This window comes from Zalophus californianus, chromosome 1 (genome assembly GCF_009762305.2).
Source record: "Zalophus californianus isolate mZalCal1 chromosome 1, mZalCal1.pri.v2, whole genome shotgun sequence".
Taxonomy (NCBI): Eukaryota; Metazoa; Chordata; class Mammalia; order Carnivora; family Otariidae; genus Zalophus; species Zalophus californianus.
The window spans coordinates 181,229,388-181,238,695 of record NC_045595.1 but is presented as its reverse complement, the minus strand read 5'-3'; the positions used below and the strand labels follow the sequence as shown (position 1 = coordinate 181,238,695).

The 9,308-nt window shown below is 37.4% G+C and overlaps 1 pseudogene; it reads left to right on the top strand.

The window, feature by feature from the left end:
• Positions 1-7,851: 7,851 nt before the first annotated feature.
• On the top strand, positions 7,852-8,867 carry LOC113917554 (annotated as a pseudogene).
• Positions 8,868-9,308: the final 441 nt, after the last annotated feature.

Here is a 9,308-nt window from a genome sequence, read left to right as displayed (position 1 = left end):
GTTATTTTCAGGTCAATATCAGTTATATGATTTATTCCCTCATTATGGTCATATACCCCACACCCTTTTTAATGCCTGGTAAGTGTTTTTTATTCAAACACAGACAACATAAATTTTACCTTTTATGTGCTGGATAGTTTTGTATTCCTATAAGTATTTGAATGCTCTCTGTTCTGGAACACTATTAAGTTATTTGAAAATAGTATGACCCTTTTGAAGCTTGCTTTTAAACTTTGTAAGGTGGGACCATAACAGTGTGTAGGCCTTTCTTTCTAAGGTCTTAGTATCATGAAAATATCATTCTGAGTACTCTACACAGAGTCTTGTGGAATTATAAGACTTTTTAACTCAGGCTGGTGGTAGCAAAAACTATTCTTAGCCCTATGTAAGTGCTAGAGATAGCTTCACCTGTTCCTTTTTGGTAGTTTTTGAGTAGTTTCCTCATGCACATTCATTCATCAGTACTAAACTGAAGACTCAGCAGGGATTCTCTGTAGAACTCTGAAGCAGCCTTTCTGTGTATGTCTCTCTTATCTGGTATGTTAGCTTGCAAACTCTAGCCACCGATGATGCCTTTGAGAACACTTCTATATTTTCAACTCAGGGATATCACCAGGCTCCATCTGTGTTTTCCTTTCCTGGACTGTGGCTTGGAAATTCTCTTCAAGCAATAAATTGGGGTAATCTTAGGACTTAGCTTGTTTTCTATATCTCAGGGATTATTGTTTTGGACTGCCTATTATCCAATTCTTAAAAATCATATTTCATACTGTATTCAGTTTTTTTTTTTTTATTTGTTTCTGATGAGAGGGTAAATTCATTACATGTTGCTCTCTCTTGGCCAAAAGTGGAAGTAGAAAAAATGATTTAACCAGGAATTAGAAAGTTATTCAAATTTTGGGAGGTTTGGGGCATTAGATTAGAAAAACCATTTCCAAGATATCCTAAGTGAAAGAAATGATGGTAGGTTTCTTCTAGAAGTGTCATCCACCTCCACCACCAGGGTGAGTGATTTTCCAGAGGACCCTACTTTACTAACTTGGAATCCAAGGGAAGTCTACATTAGAGATATTAGCTGGCTGCTCATAATATGTGATTTCTAGAAGGTCCCCCTGAAAGCCAGGAGAAGCCATTGTAGATAATCTTAACTGCATGAACACAGTGGCAACTGTAGAAAAATGGCTTATTTTCCTCCTAAAGATTTCATGAGAGAGGCCCTCATTGGTAGATCCAACCCAGAATAGTAGTGTAAGAGAATTCAGACAAATATAGTTCTGGGCTTCTCTACAGGACAGAATATAGAATGGGCAGGATAATGCCAAGTTGACAATGGAAAATATGGTACAATTCATATTTGTGTCAATAAAGCATATTATAATATTTGACATGTAATTGGTATATGCTAAATATTGAATAAATAAATGAAAGAAAAGGTTCTGGTAAGGTATTGGATATGCAAATTGGTCTAAATACTTAAGAACTTTGGAATAAGGAAACTAATATGCCAAAAGAATACTGAACAAATTCTTTTTTGACCTATGAATGAAATTATTCCATTATTTCTCTTATATAGCATATACATATATATATATATATATATATATATATATATATATATAAAACACTTGATGTGTAACACTGTTTAGAGAAACTGCTGACTGTTGGACTAAATTTTACTGGAGATGAATAGAAAAAAGATACAAACTCTAAGGGGCACCTGGGGGGCCCAGTCAGTTGAGCCTCAGACTCTTGATTTTGTCTCAGGTCATGATCCTTGGGGTCACGAGATTGAGCCCCATGTTGGGATCTGCACTGGATGTGGAGCCTGCTTAATTTCACTCTCTCTCCCTCTGCCCCTCCCCCACCAAAAAAACCCTCTAAGACACATTGCTTTTAAATGTTGATAACTTTTAAAAAAAATGTCTGCTGCTCTATAAGCCTATAGTATTTTTTCTGAAGGGCCTTAAAACTGATGATAATGTTATACAGTTTGCAAAGTGTTTCAAACCTGTAATATAATGTTAATGACAGTTTGTGATATTTCAGTTCTGATAATTAATAGAACTAAAATAAAAATAGTAATGGTCATTATGAAGAGGATCTAGTTTTAGTTTTCTGGGCAAGGTTATAAAGGTTTATATTATTGGACATGATTTTGTACACATAGTTATTTATACTGATATCACTCTATTATAGGCACTTGTTTTCCTTCATATATACCACAAATCAGAATTTATAATAGAAGCTCTCAAATCAGCGACTCTTACTAACTCTGAAACAGAAAAATCAGAACAGCCCAGGCAAATGGTTAATGGACTAAATGTCCCTGTTATCAGGCCATACTTATTAGCCATCGTTATTATTTTGGATTACATCAAGTGGCCAAGATAAAATATGTTCACTGAAAGTACCTAATTTAACTAGATTGTCTTTATTAACAAGGCCCTATTAAGTGGTTTCAGCTGTAATAGCATTTGAGTTCCATTAGGTTTTGAAGTTATTTAGAAATTCAAATTATTTTTAAAAATTAGATGTCAGGGTAGTGGATAATTAGTAAATACTAGGTTGAAGTTGTAAATTTATACTGAGTAGTGGAATTGAACAGAAACACTGGGTGTTGTTGAACTACAAACATGGAGCTGAGAAAACACTTTTAAAGCCACTTGTTTTTTGGCATGTGCAATAGAAAATATTTAAGCATTTAAAAATATTATGTTCCTTTTAGTAAGATAGAAATACAACAATTAAGCTAATTTTGTTCTTTTTAAAGGCTGGAAAGATGATAGGTATTTTACTTGTATGCCTACATATGGAAGCTGTTAATTACTTTCAATAAACAATTTTACCACTAAATTTTTACAATCATGCCCGATGTAAAAAGGAAAAAAATAAATGCATAAATAAAATACCAAGTGTACTCTTTGAAAAAGACAATTGTGTGAGGTGATGGACATGTTCATCAGTAGTTAGGAGGACTCCTTGATGATGTATACATATAGCAAAACACCACAATGTACATTTTAATTATCTGACAATTTCATATGTCAATTACACCTCAATAAAAATGAAATTTTAAAAAAGAAAAGGAAAAGAAAAAAACTAAGATATTTGCTCTGAAGTCTTCTATTCAATATTATAATGCAACAAGGAAAGAGAAATAAATAAAAGCCATTCAGATTGGGTAAAAGGAGTAAAATTATCTTTATTCTCAGAAAGTCATCTATATAGAAATCCAAGGGAATGAGCAAAAAACAAAACAAAACAACAACAACAAAAAACCCTGCTAAACTAACAAGTATTTTAGTATGTCTAGTAATATAAGCTAATAATTTTACAGGATAAAATATCAATATATAAAAATAATTTTTATATACTAGCAGCATATACTTGAAAACTTAAATAATTCAATAAAATTACATCTGCATCAAAAATATGAAATACTTTAGAATAAACATGATAAAATTGTAAACTTATACATTGAAACCTACAAAATATTTCTTGGAGAAACGAAAGAATATCTAAATAAATAGAGATGCACACTACATTTATGGATCAGAAGATTCAATATTGCTTAACTGTCAATTTTCTCTAAATTAATGTTTAGTCTCATAGCCGTCTAAGTCAAGATCCCGTTAGGCACTTTTTTAGAAATTGATAACTTGACTCTAATATTTATGTAGAAATGCAAGGACCTAGAATAGCTAAAACAACTCTGAATAAAAGAACAAAGGAAGAAGACTTACTTTTACCTGATTTCAAGATTCATCATAAAGGCAATCATACTTCAGAAATAGTTATCTAGTATTTAATGCAGAGGTTGCTATGCAAATTCCTTTGCAATCTATATCTACAGCTCAAGCAAGAGCCACAATTTTGCTAATTAGTATAACAAGTGTTAGAAATGAACTTTCAATTATTTGTGAAATGAATGGGATCCCACATATGTGCATGACTGAAATAACTAGAGACACTAGCCACACGGCATGAAAGGAACAAATAATTCTGCTAGGCAAATAGCATGTGTCTTTAAAGATGATATTCCAAACTAAATGCCCAGTTTTCTTTGGCTGCAAATGTGGAAGATGCTGCATGCCTGATGTCAACTATAAATGTAATAAAAATCTTCCTTTTAGAGCATTGGATAGTCTACCATAAATAAATCTTTAATGCAAGGTAGTGGTCAGAGCAACTAAAATGATCAAAAGCTTACTTCATCTAGTATATAGAACAAGATATACTATTATTTCTTTATATATTATTATTTCTTTAAACTTGCTTGCTAATATTGTTTGAATGTTTGTATGGTGAAAATAAAGGTGGCAAACTTTGGTCTGAAATGTATTTTAATTATAATTTAGCAGTAAGATTTTGGTAGGGTGTGAGCAATCTTTATCTGCCTTAAATTTTTCATTGACAACAGTAGCTTACCCAAAAAGCCCAAGAATTGTGTTTAACCCAGTTGGTCCTCAAGTAAGTAAATAACACCTTTTAAAACATTGTAATATATTGGAATCCTCAGGAGTGTTTATTCAAATCATGCAGGTTTTATCACCTCTACTTAATGTTTCCAGACAGCTATTCGTTTTGAAACTTCAAATTTCTTACATATATATCTGCACAGAAGAGCCCTGATATAGCAAGGTATCTTCATTATTATTGTTGTCATTATTATTTTTTAAACATTGTCAGGAATAGCAGCAAAAAATAGAAAAGAACTCTTTCAAGATGAAGTTGCAAGCATCTTCTGTTTTCTATGAGTAGATCTTTAACTTTGGAGCTCATCAAGTGTCTGTCCTTTGAGAAAGCTTTGAGATATCATTTAAGTGTCTGAAATTTAAACATTAATGAAGAATCTTCTTAAGAAATAGAGTCCTGTTTAGTAATAAAAATTAGTTTCATACTTTTAAGCAATTCTCCCTCTGTAGATTATGTCCCTATTATATACGTGTGTTCTTAAATATGGAATCACACCTCCTCTCCCCAAACCTGCCATGATTGTGTATGATCAAATGCTGTTCAGTGTTCTGTGGTGCTGTTACTTGAGCCATCATATGGGGGGGCTAGCAGAAGATGTAGAGTCATACCTTCTCCTCACCTAATGCCTGAAGCAAACTGAATAGAAATAGAACAAAGCTTGATGCAGTGCAATATGGACTGTTCTGTTAAGTCTCATATGTGAAGTTATTTCATATCCAACATAACCCACACTTTGCAAATTTTGGGACTGGACTTTGAATTTTTAATTTCCTTTTAAAACCATACTCTTGAGGCTGGAAAGTGGTATTTACTGTCTCCTGACAATTATCTTGGGATCCAAAACAAATCCTCTAGTACTAGGGCATTAGTACCTTGATAGTGGGACTATGTTCCTGAGAAGGTGAAGAGTTGACTTTCTCTCTAAACCTTAGAGTGACAGGTTCTTGAACCATAACAGGAGGAGGGGATGCCCAGGCCTTTCCTCACTATGAATGGGAATGCTGACCTGATGGGATTGTTTTCTCTCTACCACAGTGAAGTGAGCCAGGAGCTGGGTTATAAATTGCATGCCTTTGAAAAATGCTGTAGAAGGGATTGGGCCTTTGAACTCTTAAGGAAGTCCTATTGAATGTGACATTTAAAAATATCTGTGTTGTAATTCACTTGTGTTTTTTTCTAAGCTTTCAGTGAAATGTGTAGTACTGAAAGAAGCTGAGGGTCAGGTCTGTACCCATGGTTGGAAATTAAGTGCCATAGGGAAGATCAGGATCAGATTGAGGGAAGTCATGCCCTGAGACTGCAGGAGGCGACTGCAGAAGAAAGGAGCATAGCTTACAGGCGTACGGATGGCAAGCAATATTTGAGCTTGTGGAACAGTATGGGACAGCTTATGTGCTTTCACTCCAATGTCTTAGGAAGCTTTACTTACACACAGGTTTTCTCATCTCACTGTCAAGTTTTAAAAAGCTCTTATTTAACAATATCTTATTAGGCCTTTATCTTAAAGAAATAATGGAAAAGACTGTGTGTTTAAAAATATTTGCTTAAGTATTGATTATAATTGTGAATATTGGAAGAAATCAAACTGTCCAATAATGGGAAATTAGGGAAATAATAATGAATTTACTTGATAGTTACCTGATTTACTTAGGTAGAAAGCCAAAGCACTATAGTCCAAGATAAAAATATTTTGTAAGTTAGGAATTTTTATTTTTGAAAGGAGAGTTTGTTAAAACAAATTCAACTTTCTATGGCCAGAAACTGTGTTACTTTACTGTATAATGATAATATCAGTTTGATGTCATCTTTAAGGAAGAACATATTTATGCCCAAATATTTATATTTGACACTGTGATGCAACACTGGCCCAGTGCAGTATTGTAAAGTAGAGGGCATGTATCTTCAGGAGTTTTAAGCCTGTTGGTTCTTTTTTCTTCTCCCTATTTCCAGCCCTTCCCTGTGGTGACCTTCATTTCTCTTTCTTTATTCTCCTCCTCATTGTCTACTCTCAGGAGATCTGAGGGGAAAAAAAAAAGTTTCATTCATTTTTTTAAACTATGTAAGGAATTAACTCTTTCTAGAAGATGAACATTTCAAAGAAGACACAAGCCTTAACTTTTAGTAAAAATTTGACCACTGTCAATATGCCAGGTAGATTTGGTCTGGAGGGTAATAAGTAACATTATGAGAATCAGGCCAGGGCTTAAAATCAAGGGGCATCCCTCTTGAAGGGGAGAAAAAGATTTATTTTATCATTCAGTTCACTTCTGGTCTCTTCCTACCACAGGGATGGTACTGGTTAGTAATAAGAGCAAATGAGGCAAACACACAAAACTAACTGAGAAAATGTGGTTGTTTATTAAAAAAATTAAACTGGAGGGAGCAAGAAAGTGATAGAACATAATGACATCATTTGGAATACTGAAATCACACCATGCCTGTCCACCTCATTTCTCTTTCCCAGTCATCATAATCATTATCATTATAGATAAAATGTATACACGATTTACTCTATGTAAATCACAAGATTAAGTACCTTTTGTGAATATTCTCAATGAAATTGCATAACAATCCAAGGAGAAAGGTTCTACTATTCTCTTTTTATGGATGAGAAAATAGAAGTTTAGAGAGGAGAGTTGTCACAGTTTGGATTTCCCAGGAAACACCCTCCAGTGGAGTATCCCAAGTATTTAAATTGTGTTCTTGGACCAATACCTACAGAAGGGAAGGGAAAGAAGCAGAAGTAGGAAGAGAGAGAAGGTGAGCAGCTGTGAAGGTCTAAAGACTCTTGGGAGTCTCCTGAGGCTCTGGAGCTATGATGTTACTTCAAAGATGTCCTGTTGCAGCAAACGGTTCTTTATAGCCCACTTACTCAGTGTTTAGATGTAGGCCACCTAGGGGAGAGGGTGTGGCTTTAGACAGGGTAGATTTTTCACTTGAGGCAATCCTTGAAAGTAAAGACAACCGACAGAATGGGAGAAGATATTTGCAAATGACATATCAGATAAAGGGCTAGTATCCAAAATCTACAAAGAACTTATTAAACTCAACACCCAGGGCACCTGGGTGGCTCAGTTGGTTAAGCAACTGCCTTCAGCTCAGGTCATGAAGTCCCAGGATCGAGTCCCGCATCAGGCTCCCTGCTCGGCAGGGGATCTGCTTCTCCCTCTGACCCTCTTCCTTCTCGTGCTCTCTCGCTCTCATTCTCTCTCTCTCAAATAAATAAATAAATAAATAATCTAAAAAAAAATAATAATAAACTCAACACCCAAAGAACAAATGATCCAATCAAGAAATGGGAAGCCTCTCTGCTCCTCCCTGTTTGACAGACAGCTGCATCTTCTGGTGCAGTGCCAGACGCGTCCCTGAGATAGGATGGTGAAGGTTGGAGTGAACGGATTTGGCCCTATTGGGCCCCGGGTCACCAGGGCTGCTTTTAACTCTGGCTGCTTTTAACTCTGGCAAAGTGGGTATTGTCACCATCAATGACTGCTTCATTGACTTCAATACATGGTCTACATGTTCCAGTATGATTCCAGCCATGGCGAATTCCATGGCACAGTCAAGGCTGAGAACGGGAAGCTTGTCATCAATGGAAAGTCCATCTCCACCTTCCAGGAGCGAGATCCCACCAACATCAAATGGGGTGATGCTGGTGCTGAGTATGTTGTGGAGTACACTGGGGTCTTCACCACCATGGAGAAGGCTGGGGCTCATTTGAAGGGCGGGGCCAAGAGGGTCATCATCTCTGCTCCTTCTGCTGATGTCCCCATGTTCGTGATTGGTGTGAACCATGAGAAGTAAGACAACTCCCTGAAGATTATCAGCAATGCCTCCTGCACCACCAACTGCTTGGCTCCTTTGGCCAAGGTCATCCATGACAACTTCGGCATCGTGGAGGGACTTATGACCACCGTCCATGCCATCACTGTCACCCAGAAGACCATGGATGGCCCCTCTGGGAAGCTGTGGCAGGACAGCCGAGGGGCAGCCCAGAACATCATCCCTGCTTCCACTGGCGCTGCCAAGGCTGTGGTCAAGGTCATCCCTGACCTGAACAGGAAGCTCACTGTCATGGCCTTCCATGTCCCCACCCCCAGCATATCCATGGTGGATCTGACCTGCCGCCTGGAGAAAGCTGCCAAATACGACGACATCAAGAAGGTGGTGAAGTAGGCATCAGAGGGCCCCCTCAAGGGCATCCTGGGTATTCTGAGGACCAGGTTGTCTCCTGAGACTTTAACAGTGACACCCACTCCTCCACCTTTGATGCTGGGGCTGGCATTGCTCTCAACGACTGCTTTGTCAAGCCCATTTCCTGGTATGACAATGAATTTGGCTACAGCAACCAGGTGGTGGACCTTATGGTCCACATGGCCTCCAAGGAGTAAGAGCCCCCTGGACCACCAGCCCCAGTGAGAGCAAGAGGAAGAGAAAGGCCCTCAGCTGCTGGGGAGTCCCTGCCCCAACTTATCCCCCAAAGCACTGAGAATCTCCTGACCTCCACTGTTTCCATCTCAGGCCCCCTGAAGAAGGGGACCTCACTGATATGAGGAATTCTTAATCTCAGGAAACAAACTGAGGGTTGCTGGAGTGGTGGGGGTGTGGGAGGGATGAGGTGGCTGGGTGATAGACATTGGGGAGGGTATGTGCTATGGTGAGTGCTGTGAATTGTGTAAGACTGTTGAATCACAGAGCTGTACCTCTGAAACAAATAATACATTATATGTTTAAAAAAAGAAAAAAGGACAAGAAGATAGCAGGAGGGGAAAAATGAAGGGGGGGAAATCAGAGGGGGAGACAAACCATGAGAGACTATGGACTCTGAGAAA